Source organism: Lynx canadensis, chromosome B4, assembly GCF_007474595.2.
Source record: "Lynx canadensis isolate LIC74 chromosome B4, mLynCan4.pri.v2, whole genome shotgun sequence".
In the NCBI taxonomy this organism is placed as follows: Eukaryota; Metazoa; Chordata; class Mammalia; order Carnivora; family Felidae; genus Lynx; species Lynx canadensis.
Genome location: NC_044309.1, coordinates 14,181,654 through 14,198,544, shown reverse-complemented (window position 1 = coordinate 14,198,544; position 16,891 = coordinate 14,181,654). Strand labels below are relative to the sequence as shown.

At 45.5% G+C, this 16,891-nt stretch overlaps 1 protein-coding gene and 1 non-coding gene across 2 annotated transcripts in view; both read left to right on the top strand.

Annotated features, from left to right (window-relative positions):
- FAM171A1 (family with sequence similarity 171 member A1) overlaps positions 1-16,891 on the top strand; it is a 134,018-nt gene that overhangs the window by 21,133 nt on the left and 95,994 nt on the right.
- On the top strand, positions 5,160-5,266 carry LOC115519523. Its single transcript, XR_003970533.1, has one exon. It is a non-coding gene; the product is annotated as a U6 spliceosomal RNA (small nuclear RNA).

Below are 16,891 nucleotides of genomic sequence, written 5' to 3'. Positions count from 1 at the left end.
TGAGAGGAACAAGCATTCCCAGTGAGGCTCAACCCTGGGTGGACGTTATAATTACCCAGGGGCATCAGCAGGATTCACCCCAGAGACTCTAAGTTCGAAGTCTAGGGGGGCCTGAATATGGGTAGTTTTTCCAAAGCCCCCTCCTCTGATTCTGTGTCAGCCAGAGTTGAGACATGCTGACTTTCATCTTTGCGCTTGTCTTGAAATATTCCCCGAGTCTCAACGTGCAGATAAGGGACAGAACCTCTGCTTACGGAGTAAACACAAGGCAGATTTAATGCTGGGCCATGACTCTAAGGTTGGGTTTCTAAGCTGTTCACGTAATGGCCCAAATGGTCAGAAAGTCATGTGTGTGCCGAATACATTTTAATTTTTTTTTTAACGTTTATTTATTTTTGAGACAGAGATTGACAGAGCACGAACAGGGGAGGGGCAGAGAGAGAGGGAGACACAGAATCTGAAACAGGCTCCAGGCTCTGAGCGGTCAGCACAGAGCCCGACGTGGGGCTCGAACTCACAAACTGTGAGATCATGACCTGAGCCGAAGTCGGACGCTTAACCGACCAAGCCACCCAGGTGCCCCCCCGAATGCATTTTAAAAATCATATATAAATAGGACTGGAGAGGGTCAGACTTGGCATCCTGGAGTCCCTCAAATCAGGGTTAAAATTTTCTGGGAGCTGTAGTCATGTTTATTGCCATTTGTCATCACCCCTCAAGACTTTTAGCAACGGGATACGGTTGCAGAACTAATTAGGAGGCACCCTGACTGGCAAAGAGTCTAAATCGGCAGCCTGGCTCTGCCATTCTGCGTGCGACAAGCTCACAACAGTCAGTGCTGGCATTTAATTATACTCGACTTTCCATTCATCACTTTAACCGTCCCAGGTTAGTGCCACTACAGTTACATCGACACACTGCACAGAACGAAGGATTGATGATAAAAGTCTTGAGGGGTGACTCCCGGGGTAAAGTGGGCTGGTTTGGTCAGCAGACCGCCTGTGGCTTGCACCCCGCATCACTGTGTCTCCGAGTGTCCTTGAGGACCTCCTGCATCTGAATCCCGGGATGCTAGTTAAATATGCAAATCCTGGGCCCTGCCTCACAGATCAGGACCTCTGGGGGCGGGCCTACAAATCCCGGACATAGTCCCTGTGGTCCCGATGCTGACATCACGGGGTTAATCCGAGCAGTATTTTGAGCGTGGCAGACTCAGAAGTCAGACGGAGATAGAAGCCGTCCGTTATGTTATTGTTGTTGTCGTTACTGTTACTGTTTATGTGGACCTCCCCCTGTTTGGGGGGGCAGCGGCGTCTGACTCTTTGTGCATAAGGGTCCCTTTGCCTCTGTGATGTGCCTGAGGATCTCATGGGCATCCTCAGAAGCACAGGTATATCCCGGGTTGTCTCCAGCTCTGTGGAGTAGCTGACAAGGTGTGCAGAGCTTGTCTTTCTGAAAGCTGTGTTGCCATGGTATCACTTTCCCCCCTTGATTCTTTCTTCCTGTTGCTTTGAAGGCAGGTCGACTTTTTTTTTTTTTTTTTTACTATGAGCAGAGTCTTCCCATTTAACTCACAAGTAATTACATGTATCTTATCATAGATCTTCATTAATGTCCAGTGGAGCTAAAAATAGGATAGTGGGTGTTACCAGCAATTGGGGAAAAACGAAGGAAACTATTAAATAAAGTTTTCAAAATGTGCCTTGTGAAGCCTCTTTTTGCTAATGTGGGTTTTGTACTGATTTGGAGAATGGCTTCTAAGTGTAGCCTTCGGTCTGCTGAAAACAGAATGTGTTACACTCATCAGTCACCTGGACCGGTGGTTCTCAAGTAGGACTTTCTGTGAGCCAAGCAGAGGTGTTTTAATACCCAAAATGGAACATTTGGGGCTTTTTCCAGGTTGCACTAGAAAATATTATAGTTGAAAATGTTTCTAGTCCATGCTGTTTATCTCAGTGAGAGAACCTTTGATAAGATGAGTCCTCCCTTACCCCGAATTATAAACCTACTTCAGGTTTGATGTACCTACGACTCTGTGCAGATTCCACTCCCACACCTAGATGTTCTGCGCCCTGCGGAGTTCGTCACCCACTGGCATAAGCAAATTTAAAAGCATTAGACTCGGGGCACCTGGGTGGCTCAGTCAGTTGAGCATCCCTCTTCGGCTCAGGCCGTGATCTCACGGTTCGTGAGTTCGAGCCCCATGTTGGGCTCTGTGCTGAAAGCATGGAGCCTGGAGCCTGTTTCAGATTCTGTGTCTCCCTCTCTCTCTGCCTCTCCCCTGCTCCCTCTCTCCCTCTCCCCCCGCCCCTCAAAAATAAACAAACATTAAAAAATTTATAAAAAAAAAAAAGAAAGAAAATACTGATAAATGATTACAAATTAGATCCACCCTCCCCCCTTCCCCATCTCAGACTCTTGCTTGTTTTTCTGGCCCCATATCAGCTGTCATCTCCTTGTATGACTTCTCTGAAGGGTCCCTTAGCACTTTGTGCAACCTCCATGACATCACCTGCTGTGTTTCATACATAATGTGCCCCTCGCTGCTCAGTTCCCACTATCTATATATACTCACTATCAAGACCTGCAGGATTGTTTCTCCTAAATTCACGGTCTTGAGTGAAAGCCCATGTACCGTGTACCCCACCGTGCACACAAGTCTGTGCAAGAGGCTGTAGGGTGGGCTGTGGGTCGCAGCCATTCTCCTGATAGGATGCCGACTCAGGGTGTTTACGAGCATCGTGCCTGGACTGTGCCAGTTGCTTGACTGTGGGAGCTGAGGACGAGGGCCAGGATGGGCACTGACATGGGCAGCAGGGCTTCTGGCATATGGTGGGTTCAGCGTTTGCAGTTTGGTTGCTCAGACAGAGACCAGAGTTCTGCAGCATGTAGGACTCTGTAATGTTACTGTGGCAGAAAGTTCACTGGTGTGGGCCATCAGTCTGGTGTGTGACGGGAGTCTGGTCGGCGTGAGGGAGGCCAGCAGCTCTGTGCGCACAGCGGCCCGTCCTCCCCGGCCTTTGCACGTGCTCAAATACAACAAAATCCCTTCCTGCCTCTTCCTTTTATTTTTATTTTTTAATGTTTATTTATTTTTGAGAGAAAGAGAGAGAGAGTGTGTGAGTGGGGGAAGAACAGAGATAGAGGGAGACACAGAATCTGAAGCAGGCTTCAGGCTCCGAGCTGTCAGCACAGAGCCCGATGTGGGGCTTAAACTCATGAACTGTGAGATCCTGACATGAGCCAAAGTCTGAGGTTCAACTGACTGAGCCACCCAGACGCCCTCCTGCCTCTTCCTAAAAATTAACTCTTGAGTATCCAGGAGTCCATACAGCTAGGAACAAATGAATGAACGATTGAATGAGTGAGTGAGCGAGCAAGGGAGTGGAGGAGACACATCCCTTATACAGACGAACTGAAATAAGTGAGGTCAGTCTTCTGCTGTCAAGGTCACAAAACCTCCAGCCCCTCACGTATGGGTTGTGGAAAGGAGAAAGTAATTCTACGATTACTTGTTTCGTTAGGAGGAACTGAACAAACAGGCAGGTGACAAAGGTCAACATCAATAGCTGTGTTGATAGTACCCTTGATGTGACAAGAATGACACTTTCCTTCTGGGGTCTTCCTCCTTACACCCTTAATCCCAGTCTAACCGTGAGAAAACACTTCACAAACCCAAACTGGGGGACATTCTACAAAATACCCAGCAGTACCCTCAAAACTGTGCCCAGGTCATCAAGAACTAGGAATGTCTGAGACACTGTCACAGCCAAGAGGAGCCTAAGGAAATTTGACAACTAGATGTGATGTGACTCCCTGGATGGGGGCCTGGATCAGGAAAGGGACATTAGGGGGCAACTAAGGAATCTGAATAAAGGAGGAGCTTCGGTTAATGACAATGTGTCAGCATTGGTTCATTAATTATAACAAATGTACCAGATTTTGCTACAAGATGCTGGGTAAAAGCTATATGGGAACTATCTCTACTGTCTTTGCAATTTTTCCGTAAATCTAAAACTGTTCTAAAATCACATATGTCTTAAAAAAATAAAATAATCCCCAAGGAGGAAGGTAACTGTTGGTGCTGAAGATAGAAGTAAGGTGGTTTTAGAAGGTGATGCCTATTAGCTGAAAATACAAGTTTTATGGGAGAAAATATATGCCATATACCATAATCGAATTTAGGGACTCTTAATACTAGCAGAATATATTCGTCACAGATGTCCTCGATCTCTTCTACTTTGATTTCAGGGAAAATGTATATAAAATATTAGGTTACTATCGTGAATTTATTGTTTTATGGGCATAAACAAGCAACAGAGGCAAAAGCAGAACCATAATGAATGACTTTGCTAATTGCTATTTCCTTTATTAGTTGGCATTCATTTTTCAGTCTGACATTGTATCAGAAGTATTGTTTATTTTTATACGTATTGGGAAAGAGCATGCAAAATAGTGACTGTTCTCTCCAGCAGTTCCAGGTCTGAATGGGAACAAGATGACATTTGGCTGGTGGTGGGAAGGGTACCTACCAGTTTTAGGATTACAGAACTATTAGCATTTCCCCCTGTACAAAATCTATTTTTTGCATATGGGAGATCCAGGCATGAGCACTTAGTTCCTATAGCTCTTTATTTTTTTATTTTTTTTTAATGTTTTACTTATTCTTGGGAGAGAGAGAAACAGAGCATGAGCAAGGGGAGGGGCAGAGAGAGAGAGAGGGACACAGAATCCGAAGCAGACTTCAGGCTCTGAGCTATGCAGGGCTCGAACTCACGAGCCATGAGATCATGACCTGAGCCAAAGTCAGACGCTCAACCGACTGAGCCAGCCAGGGGCCCCTCTATAGCTCCTAAGCTTTCACAATCAGGTCACAGGCATCTGAATCAGACCTCAGAGTTAATTGCAAAATGAGTGTTTCCATGAAGACGTTTAATTGGACTTTTTATATAGTCTGCCTGCTAAAAAAAAAGCATGTTGTCTTTTAAGTAGAAGTTTATTTAAAACCATGATAAGTGAGCCATAACAATCTTGAAAGAGGGTTTTTCTTCCCCTCTTTTCCAAAGGCCTTCAGTGTATTTACAATAAAGATACTCCGTGAATACCTTGTTCAGATCCCAGAGGATTCAGTGGTATGAACTATAGTTTAAGAACACTTTGTACTCACTTCAGGAGCACATATACTAAAATTGGAACGATACAGAGAAGATTAGCATGGCCCCTGCACCAGGATGATACACAAATTTGTGAAGTGTTCCATATTTTGGGGCGCCTGGGTGGCTTGGCTGAGCATCTGATTTCAGCTCAGGCCATGATCTCACGGTTTGTGAGTTCGAGCCCCGAGTCGGGTTCTGTGCTGACAGCTCACAGCCTGGAGCCTGTTTTGAATTCTGTGTCTCCCTCTCTGTCTCTGCCACTCTCCCACTCTCTCTCTCTGTCTCTCTCTCCTTCAAAAATAAACACTAAAAAAAAAAAGAAAAGAAAAAGAACATCAGACAAGTTTCAGGTTTAGTATGAGGCTACAGGTAAAATATCATTTGCTTACATTTTTTCCCCTAAGAATTCATCTTCCAAGAATTTCTGCTGTGGCTCCTTGACACACAGACCTGAATGTTTCTGTATAGAGATTTCATCAAGTAGTCTCCCTGAGGGAAATAGAGTTTATCAGGTAACTCTGGGTTCTAGTGAAAGGTGACAATGTATTAGTTTATTAATAAATCAGTGTTAATTGATAATTTGTTAATAGCCCACACTTCACTGTGTTAAGCATACTTCATGTAACTTTTCTCTCTAAACACTAATAAAAGTCTACACTGCCCCTCTTTTTGCTGGCAGAACCCTGGTTTTGTTCAGGTGTCAGAGTACGTGGACTCATCCTCAGGGCTGGGGTCACCCTAGTGCAGGACCCTGTTCTGGGGTGTGACAGCATGTCCCTGTCTGCTTTTGCTTCCTGATAAGTGGAAGGCACAGGGGGGAGAGGGAACCCTGTGGCCCATTTCCTTCTTTTCTACTTGGACACTGTTGTGACAGCCCGTGCTCCAGTGATGACACTTTTGACTAGGAAGTGACAAAAAGCCAACCTGCTGAGGGTTGAACCTCTGGAAGGAACCCCAGTTTTGGACAACACTGCCGAGCAGCTAAGCCCGGCCGGCCCCTGCTGCCTCCAGACTTCCTGTTCTTTGGGAAATATAAACCCCTGCTTGTTTAAGCCACTGCTAGCCTAGTGTTCCAGTGTTCACAGCCAAAAGCCTCCTTAACTGATGCTGCTGTCTTATCCCAGCTCTACATGTGAAAAAGGGAAGACTTCCCCAGGTGGGAATCCCTTTCTTGGGATTGCATGACTCCAAGTGGCAGAACTGGGTCTCGAACACAGATCCGCCCCCCAAACCCTTGGACTTAACCGTGAATGGGTGTCTTTCCTCCAAGACAGGGCTTTGAAACTTTCTCAGAGATAGGTCTACCTGGAGCAAACCTGATCATAAATGAAGCTGTTTCCAAAGTGTTTGTGTCTGCCTCCCTTTTCTTTTCTAATTTTTTAAATGTTTGTTTATTTTTGAGAGAGAGAGACACATACACACAGTGAGAGTGGGGGAGAGGCAGAGATTGAGGGAGACAGAATCTGAAGCAGGCTACAGGCTCGAGCTGTCAGCACAGAGCCCGCAGGGCTCGAACCCAGGAACCGTGAGATCATGACCTGAGCCGAAGTCGGAGGCTTAAGCAACTGAGCCACTCAGGCTCCCCTACTGCCTTCCTTTTCTTATAAAACCACCAATCCTATTGGAATAGGACCCCACCCTTAGGACCTCATTGAACCTTAGTCACCTTTTAAAGTCCCTAACTCAAAAATACAGTCACGTTGGAGGTTAGGGCTTCAACATAAGAAGGTGAGGATGACACAGATCAGTCTATAGCACACAGCCATACGGTTTCTCTCTTTGGAGAAACCAAAGCTTCGAGAAGTCTCGCCAAGCCCACTGCTGGCAGGTTGTCTCTGAATCTAACACTTTGAAACCCAGCTGTGGTCCTGGCACCCAGACCTAGACCTGTGGAGCGCCCCTCCTCAGATTGTTCAGCACTGATTTGAGAACCCCAGGATTTCAGAGCTCAGGGTAGCTAGCTGAGGGTTTGAAAGCGTTATCTTCTTAAAGAAAAGTCGGAATTGGGGGGCTTTTATTTCCAGCATTAATTTCCCACCTGGCCCATGGGTGTTGGGCATAGACCTTTAGAGCAGTCGGTCTCAGCTTGTCCCTGAGGAAGACAACATGGGCCATTCAGACAGAGCCACGACCAGAGCTCAAGTGCATTGTCAGAGTGGGAAAGTAGATGCGGTCCGGTCAGTCTCCACCATGTTTAGAAAATTTAGTACCGGACAGTGACCCCTAAATCCTTGAATCTGAGAGCCTGTTTCCTATCAAAATGGTTTATAGCCCTCCCCCCCCCCCCACACACACACCCAAGCATTACACAGTATCATTCGGTAGAGAAAATATGTTGGTCATGTGAGTGTCCTAACCATTCACATTTAATCCCATTTTAGTACCTGAAACCCTTTTTCTATAGGGCTGAAAATAACAGCAGGGAACATACAGGATTTCCTTGATTCTGCCCAGACACTACCATATCATAGGCCCACACTGATTATAAAACACATCCCCGTTTACGAAATATTAAGTGGAGCAGTAAAGCTACACCTTAAAATCAAAGAATACATTGGGCGCAAGTTTTTTCGGTCCACAGAGAATGTCTCTGCACATAGCTGTGCACTCTTGAGAACTCCACGTATTACCTGCCCCACAATCCCGACACTGGCCACTGCTGATTTTCAACTATCAGGTCAAAAGCTTTTCCCTCTTGCATGTGGAAGGCAGATCTATTTCATGGATAAAACTGCCCTATTTGGTGCTCCTTTTCCTTTCTTATTTGTGTGTGTGTGTGTGTGTGTGTGTGTGTGTGTGTGTGTGTGTGTCTGTCCTTCTGGGTATTGCTCAGCCCAGCCTTGCCTCAGGAGGGATATAGAGAAAAACCAGTGACCCCAGTCAACCTGGGTGACAGATGGTGGCCTTGAACCCTGTAGGCTTCCCTCTCTCTCAGCTCCGTTTTTGAGGGTACTGTGCTCTGAATAACATCCTTTTCATTACTGCTCCCTCCTCCCTGAGGATACTGCATTGTGGACTCAGGTACAAATGACAGATTTCACAGTGGTCACTCAGAAGGACCTCTGACACCAGATGCTGTATTAAGTCCCCAGTTGTTGAGTAAGAATCTAAGGACACTGGCAGAGAAGGAAAGAATTTCTCTGTATTACAAGTCAAGGTAAATAGTAGAAGGTTAAATGAGTCAGAAACTTGAGTCTAGTAGAAGATAAAAATGAACCTAACCTTGATTACCAATCTTAGGAATTTATTCCCACTTTCTCATTCACTTTTTAGTCTGTATCAGAGGGAAAGAAAGCCATACATCTCCATGTACATGCTTTTTACGCCACCTTGATGGAAACAAAGATAAAAGTATTGTACTTGCAAGTTGTGATTCAAAGAAGTTTAGCATTTTATGTTTCTTTTTTTTTTCCAACGTTTATTTATTTTTGGGACAGAGAGAGACAGAGCATGAACGGGGGAGGGGCAGAGAGAGAGGGAGACACAGAATCGGAAACAGGCTCCAGGCTCCCAGCCATCAGCCCAGAGCCCGACGTGGGGCTCGAACTCACGGACCGCGAGATTGTGACCTGGCTGAAGTTGGACGCTTAACCGACTGCGCCACCCAGGCGCCCCTAGCATTTTATGTTTCAAATCTCAACATTAGTGCTCTATAGGTATATATACATCTTGTAAATGTTAAATGGCTTTTAAAATTTAATTATCTCCTTTGGCCCAAGTTTTGTTTTCCTTCTGTTTGAAAACCCTGATGAGGTACTTTAAGATCATGATTTTTGGTTTTTTGGCAACCAAAAACAAAAAACCCTTTCCATTAAGCAAATAGATTTCTTACTGCAGCATTTTTTAATGTAAGTTTATTCTCTTAAAATTTTTTTCTTTTTCCCTTTTGAGCCCCTTCACCCATTTCTCCCATCCCACCCCTGCTGCCTCCTGAAGTTACCAATCTCTTCTCAGTATGTATGAGCTTGTTTTGTTTGGGCTTTTTGTTTTCGTTTTTATTTTTTTAATTTTTAATGTTTAGTTTTCTTGAGAGAGACAGAAACAGAGGGTGAACAGGGGAGGGGCAGAGAGAGAGGGAGACACAGAATCCGAAGCAGGCTCCAGGCTCCGAGCTGTCAGCACAGAGCCCAATGCAGGGCTCGAACCCACGAACCGCAAGATCATGACCTGAGCCAAAATGGGACGCTCAGCTGACTGAGCCACCCAGGTGCCCCTGTTTGTTTATATTTTAGATTCCATGTATAAAAGAGATCATGTGGTATTTGTCTTTCTCTGTCTGACTTATTTCATTTAGCATTATAGTCTCAAGGTCCATCCATGTTGCAGATGGCAAGATTTCATTCTTTTTCATGGCTGAGTAATATTCTCCTGTGTGTATATGTGCTCACGTGTGTGTGTCTTGAATGTTGTATAAATGCACTGCGGCATTTTGTTAAATTTAGTGAGCTGTTCCAACAGAGTATAAATGAAAGTAAGGTTACTTGCTGTGGTAGTCAACCACCAAATGTTTCATAGATTGAACTTTTTGTAAATCAGTTATTTAAGGTTTAAGAGATGCCAGCCCCAATCTTATGATTCCTAGAGCAGCCTTGATGCCAGGAGTATTTATCAGCCAGTAAGTGGCGAGCCAGGAGGTGATCGTGTCTCCTCTTTGACCACAGGACCAACTTCTAAAATCCAAGGTCAGAGGACATTTTCCAATTTCCTAGAGCTCTATTTCTCATTGAAAAGAGGAGGGGCTGCCGAAGAACCTTATTGCTGTTAAACCGCTCCTCAAAAAGGTTCTGTAAAGAGAAACCTTAGTTTCGCTGAAGCCGGAATAACAGAGTTGTAACATCTGGGTGAGTTCGTCTGTAGTGTCACGTTCAGGATTGGGAACACAAAGGAAAACCAGGAGCTGTGGGTCTGGGAGGAGGAATTCTGTGGGACAAGGTCTTTGGATGCTCCAGAGGCACATCTGAAAACTGGGCTAGTGATTCCGGTAGGAAGGCTGATGTTGGCACCTTGAATGTTGAAATGGATCCCCAGGGAGCAGGGAAACAGTGACCAGGAGGTTGAGAAGCTATAGGGGAGCGAGTTTTGAAAGCATGAGTGGCCCCTGATCCCAGACCCCAGGAGCAGAGGGCCCCAGAGTGACACTGTGAATGGACAGATGTCCCCAGGACCCGAGTGTGGGGTTAGGGGTGGTAAAAAGAGCAGCTGGGGGCTGCTGGGAGCAACGTTAGATGGTGACACGCAGCCTATCTCATGGCGTCAGTGACGATAAAGTGAAAGCTGCTATATGTGCATGAGCTCTGTGCTCAGCTCTGTGCTGGGGGTGTTGAGCAAGGTGGGGGGGGGTTGTTGATCAGCTTGTTAGAACACCCCTTAATAGATCCTGTTCACTTTTTCTTACTGTAAGCGCCCCAAGATCGCAAAGTGATTCCAAACTGTTCCTTCCTACCTAGACCCAGACCCAGGCAAATTAGCTGAAATTCATTGCTCCAAGCTGATCTGTTCCTCAGATGAACTTTGAGGAGACTTGTGAAGGAGATCAGGAGGAGGGAACAGACAGTGTCAGATCGTAGAGGATAAGTGAATAGAGCAGCTGGAATGCTCTGGACCTTCTGCAAGCCTGGGCCCTGAGTCCCTGGGACTTGATTTGTGTTCAAAAGCCTACATTGATGAGTTTGTTAATGACACTAGTCATTTCAGGTTGGTAAGTCCCGTCTAGCTCATGAAGACGTTATACTTGAATCACCACTTCCACGCAGTAAGATTGGAAAACCATTTATGTACATATCATGCAAAAAAGAGTCTGGCACAAGCAGCCCTCATATCAGAATCTGCCCTTCTGTGGAAGAATGTGGCCCTATCTCTGCTGGAGGCAAACTGGCATTGGGAAGTATAAAAACTCTCTGGCTTAAAAGAGAGGAGGAGTAAAAGAGGAACTGCTGGACATCACTGACTTTGAGGAAATTCCAGGTAAATTAAATATTATTTCTCATGCCCTAGAAAGGAAAATACCAGATCGATGCTTGGTTATGTCTCTAAGATGTTGAATTTAAAATACAAATGCCTCGGGGCGCCTGGGTGGCTCAGTCGGTTGGGCATCCGACTTCAGCTCAGGTCACGATCTCGCGGTCCGTGAGTTCGAGCCCCGCGTCAGGCTCTGGATTGATGGCTCAGAGCCTGGAGCCTGTTTCCGATTCTGTGTCTGCCTCTCTCTCTGCCCCTCCCCCATTCATGCTCTGTCTCTCTCTGTCTCAAAAATAAATAAACGTTAAAAAAAATTTTTTTTAATATAAATGCCTCTAAATGCTAGTACTAGTTTTTAAGTTTTCTGGATAATTACACTTGAGTTCTTAAGTCTTAATTGTGTTTTTTAAAAATATAAAATCAGTGCTGTTTTCAGCACATAAAAGCATATATTTGGTTTTTGCGCATGGGATATTCCCAGTAATTTCCAACCAAAGCTTTGTGCCCGAAGTGGGTAAGAAATGGCTGTAGAAGCTGGGAGTGTGGTGGAGTGTGTCTCTAGAGCTAACTTAAAATATTTAGGGGCGCCTGGGTGGCTCAGTTGGTTAAGACTCGGACTTTGGCTCAGGTCATGATTTTGCAGCTCATGAGTTCAAGCCCTACATACGGCTCTATGCTGTCAGCTCTGAGCCCACTTCAGATCCTCTGTCACCCTCTCTGCCTGTCCCCCACCCGAGCATGCTCGAAATAAACAAAATAAACATTAAGAAAAAAATTTTTAATTAAAAAAATATATTAAGATGTTGGTCATTCCATTCTTAGATTGTCCTTTTATACAGTGTACAAAGATTTCTCTGGTGTCTGCCTGCCCACTGTGATAGGCAGAAGATCCTTGTAGAACTGGGAAGGACAGGGTGATAGCCATGGTGCAAAGTCCTTTGGATTTGAGTTAGAAGACCAGAATCTTCCATCTCCTGGCTCTTTATTCCTGTGAACTTGAGGAACGTGCTCAACTTTTGCAGACCTCCGTTCCCTCACTTGCAGCACAGGGCTGACCACACCTCCCGGGCGCCAGGGATGGTGCCACGTTCCATTGAGATCGTGCGTGTGCGAGCATGCTATAGAGGCTTCGCATGCCAACGCGGTTCTTCTTAATGAGTGCTTCTGGGACAGTGGTGGAGAAGGTTCATAAGACTGCCTGTGGGTGGCATTCACATGCGTGCCAGAAGGAATTTACTAAAAAGCTTTTGATTGGTAGCCTGCTTTTGTTTACTGTTTAGGGTGATCTGATTAATAATGGCTGAAAGAAGTCTTCGTGCTAATCTGTGGAATCTGAATATCTGTCATGTCTCTCCCCTTCACTATATACATAGACGCCTTTCTCCTTTTTCCTCTTTCATTCCCTTTTGCCCTTCCGTCGCTCTTGAAGATGGTTTTGCATAACTGTAAAAGTATTAGGGAATCGTGATCTTGAGAATATAGTGAAATAATTCAGTCCGGAATAGACTGAAGCTTATTGTTGATATCAGCTGTCTCGGAGGAGGAAAATATTCACCAAGCAAATTAAACCACTCGTCAGTGTTCAGCCACTTGCGGTGCTGTCCTGTGCAGTAAAGAAAATGCTTTTCTTAAATGCCTGCTGCAACAGGACTTCTTCAGGTTGCAAGTAAAAAGAAACACAACTCAAGGGCGCCTGGGTGGCTCAGTCGATTAAGCGTTCAACTTTGGCTTAGGTCATGATCTCCGGGTTCGCGAGTTCAAGCCCCGCATGGGGCGTTGTGCTGTCAGCATGGAGCCCGCTTTGGATCCTCTGTCCCCCTCTCTCTCTGCCCCTCCTCTGCTTGTTCTCTCTCTTTCTCTCTCCCTCCTTCCCTCCCTCCATTCCTCCCTCTCTCAAAAATAAATAAACATTAAAAAGAAAGAAGCACAACTTAAGGCTGGCTTCAGCAATAAACGGAGGATCAGTTTCTGAAACTAGAAAACCAAAAGGCTCAGTGCTGCGGCCGGCAGATACTGATCTGGCTTCGCAATGCCGCTGAACGTCCTGGTTTCTTTTCTCCACCTGCTTTGCTTTTCTTGGTGTCAACCTGATTCTAAGGATCTCCCCTTGGGATCCCGCATATGGCTTCTGCTGGGTCCTAGCACCCTCTGCACCACTGTCCCCAGCATCTCCAGAAGAAGCTCTGTCATTCGTGCTTACTGCTTCTGCTCAGGTCATGTGCCCAGGACAGGAATCGTGGGGGAGGAGAAGGGAAATGGGCTCTGCCAGTTGCCATAATCTGGATCATGGGTCTCAGCCCTGGAGCCAAATAGAATCTCCACAGGATGTTGGGGACTCCCAGTCAACAGAGGTGTCCCTGCATTGCTTACCTATTCATTACGGATAGTTGGTCAGGATTCCTGTTGATGAACTCTTCATTATTAGTTCAAGTTAGTATATGTATTTTAAACTCAGAAATGAGTGTCTGTAAAAAATACACGTGTGCGCTCACACACACACACACACACACACACACTGCACTTGGTTTTTTACATTGCTCTGTGCCCTCCAACCAGATTCTCAGCCTTTCTGCCCACGTCATGCTTAAGGGTTTCCTTTCACCTGCGGTTGTAGCAGAATCTGGGCCACGGCCACAACCATGGGGACTTGCTGCTGCCGTGGCTTTGCCAGGGCTCCCTATTTATTGTGTGACCAAGGGCGGATTACTTAACCTCTGAGCCACAGGTTCTTTGTGAATTTTGTCCTCTTTACAAGGTTGTTTTGAATATTTTCTGAGCTGCAAGGACATGTGGTTTCTGATCTCCACCCTGATAAGTCAGAGGCCAAGTGCACTTCTGCCCTGGGGATGTCAGCTTCGCTAGATGCTAGAACCGCATACGGAGACTCTTGCCAAGGCCTGAGCTGTTTGAACAACAGGTTGCCAAATCCCCGGGGCTGGGTAGGGATTGGAGACAAAAATCGGTGAGGAAATCAAGGCAGCCGATGAAGGAAGAGTGGTCACCTCGACCCAGCAGAGGCAGCCAGACTCCTATCCTGCCACAGCCCAAGAAGACCGGAGCTCAGGCTAATTCTGATCCAGGAGCGGGTGGGGTGTGAAGAGGGGCAGCTCCAGCCGTTCTCACGGGGTATCGCTGTTCCCATACTTAGAGCGTTACACTTCAGGGCACCTGCCCACTCCTGTTCAGAATATCCCAGTTTCTGATGAAAACCAATACGGTAAAACCTTGGTTTGCGAGCATAATTCGTTCCGGAAACAGGTTTGTAATCCAAAGCACTCATATATCAAAGCGATTTTCCCCGTAAAAAGTAATAGAAGCTCAGATGATTCATTCCACAACCCAAAAACATTCATATAAAAGTGATTACAGTACTGTACTATAATACAAAATAATAAAGAAAATACAAAATATAAAGAAAAATCAACAACCTGCACTTACCTTTGAAAACCTTCATGGCTATTGTGAGGGAGACAAGAGAGCAGAGGGTTATTGTGTAGGACAACTTTCACTATCACTAACAGAATCACTGCTATCTTACTAGCTCAATGGAATCTTTTTCTTTTCGCGAAACTTTAACAAGGAACCCGTCCAATGACACTTGCTTTTGCCTCCTTTTGAGGATTTCGTGGAAACGTGACATTGCGTTGTCATTAAACAGATTCATCGTTTGTGCTGCTAGAACCTCATTCGGGTGATGCTTTTCTACAAAATTTGCACCGTTTCCCACATTTTACACCTCTCCCTAATCTCATTTGAAGCGAGGGATTCCTCCATCTTTTGTCCTCCTCCTCTGCAGACGAGATACAGATGTAGACTTCTTATAAAACCTTGAAATTTCGTCCACTCGCATCCCTCGATCGTGCTTCTCAATGATTTCCTTCTTAACTTCCACCATAATCATCTCCCTCTTCTTAGCGCCTTTCTTTTCAACCTTTTTCTGCATGGGGGCCATTGTAAATGCTCACACGGATGTTGACTACAGTACTAATAAACTTGTCATATACCGTATGTAATGTAACTGGCAATAAGGCAGCACAGGAAAGGGTGTGTATCTGCAGGCAGCCTGACCTAGAATGAAGCAAAGCATTCCTAAGCCTCCTCTTGTGTAGAAAAGCAAAGGACTGTCCATCGGTGCTTTGGAGTGACAAAAAAACACACTACTGCCAGTTGTGGGCACCTTCCAGCATTCTGAAAAATCACTGATTTCTGCCAGACACTGCGGCCTGAGACGGAACATCCAAGCATGGGAGACAATCACCCACAATCCTGCAGTGAGAGAGAGAGAACCATTGGCTCATTGCGATCATGTGACATTTGTCATCACCAACTACTTGTATTGCAAGACATCGCTCGTTTATCAAGTTAAAATTTATTAGAAATGTCTGCTTGTCTTGTGGAACACTCGCAGAACAAGTTAATCCCCATCAAAGGTTTTACTGTAACGTAAAATTTATTTTTAAAAAGATTTTTTCTTAGAGGTTATGAAAGTACTGATAGATTTAAGCAACGAGACAAGTTTCCCTACTGAGAAAGATACAATGTCCAATTAAGTAATCTTTGCTATCCTCGTAGAAATAATAATAGTAGCTAAGAGCTGGGAAGCACTCAGCACATGGCAGGCTCTGTTCTAAGCATTGTGTGTGCATGGACTTGATATTCCCCTAACACCTGTGAGGTAAGTGGTCTGGGACAGATAGGTAGCGGCCTCCAGGCTACTTAGCTAGCAAGGAGCAAAGCTGGGAACTAAACCCATCTCTTCTGGCTCCAGAGTTTTTGACCAGCATTCTACACCACTTCCTAGTGATTATATCTCCGTTAATTTTGTGTTTCAGGGGAACGCTTCATCCGAAATTTAGAGCTCGTATCGATTTTTGATGGGTACTCGAGGGAAGAGCGAGATAGTTAATCATTTCGAATACATTGTTGCCACATCTTCGTGGTGAAAAACCACCAGGTGTGGCTGTGTCCTCCTGCCCCAAAAAACCAAGAAGAGCTAGAAGCTGTCACTCCCACCAGAGGTAGCCATGTGAGACTTATTTTTAATTACTCACTGAGCCTATTTCAACAAACCAACTGTGAACACATTAGTGGGTTACAGGAGAGGCAGGGGGGAAGACACAGGACTCCAGTCGATACATACAAGGTTATTCACAGAACATGAACTAGAAGAATCTAAACGTTTGCAGCTGATAAATCAGAGGACACTTAGAGTGGAAGGCGATTCTTTCTTTTACTGAACAGCTCATCGTAGATTTCCTCATCCCGGGTGTCCTCAGAGTGCTTACAGGGAGGATGTGACCCGGATGTGCTTCATCTGCATGAGGTTGAAGACAGAAACATAGTTTATAAGTAGGAGTCTGAGGTAATAATGGTTTAAAACGGAATATGAGAAGAGAGAATGATGGGATTGTCCAAGCAATTTCTGTTTACCTTTTAGGACTCATCTTCAAGTGGGTCAGAGTAAAACAGCACTTACCCTCGGTCGTCAACATGCCGCATCCGCCCCTGCCGTTCCCCCAGAGGTGGCATTTGGGCCCAGTCAGGAGGGAAGGTGAGCATGTGGTTTGGAGACAAAGAAATAGGTTCTGAGTTCTGAGGTTTCGCAAGTCTTAAAGCCTAATTCTGGGGCTGCCTGGGTGGCTCAGTCAGTTAAGCATCCGACTTGATTTCAGCTCAGGTCATGATCTTGCAGTTCATGGGTTGGAGCCCCAATCGGGCTCTGTGCTAAATAGCTCGGAGCCTGGAACCTGCTTCAGATTCTGTGTCTCCCTCTCTCT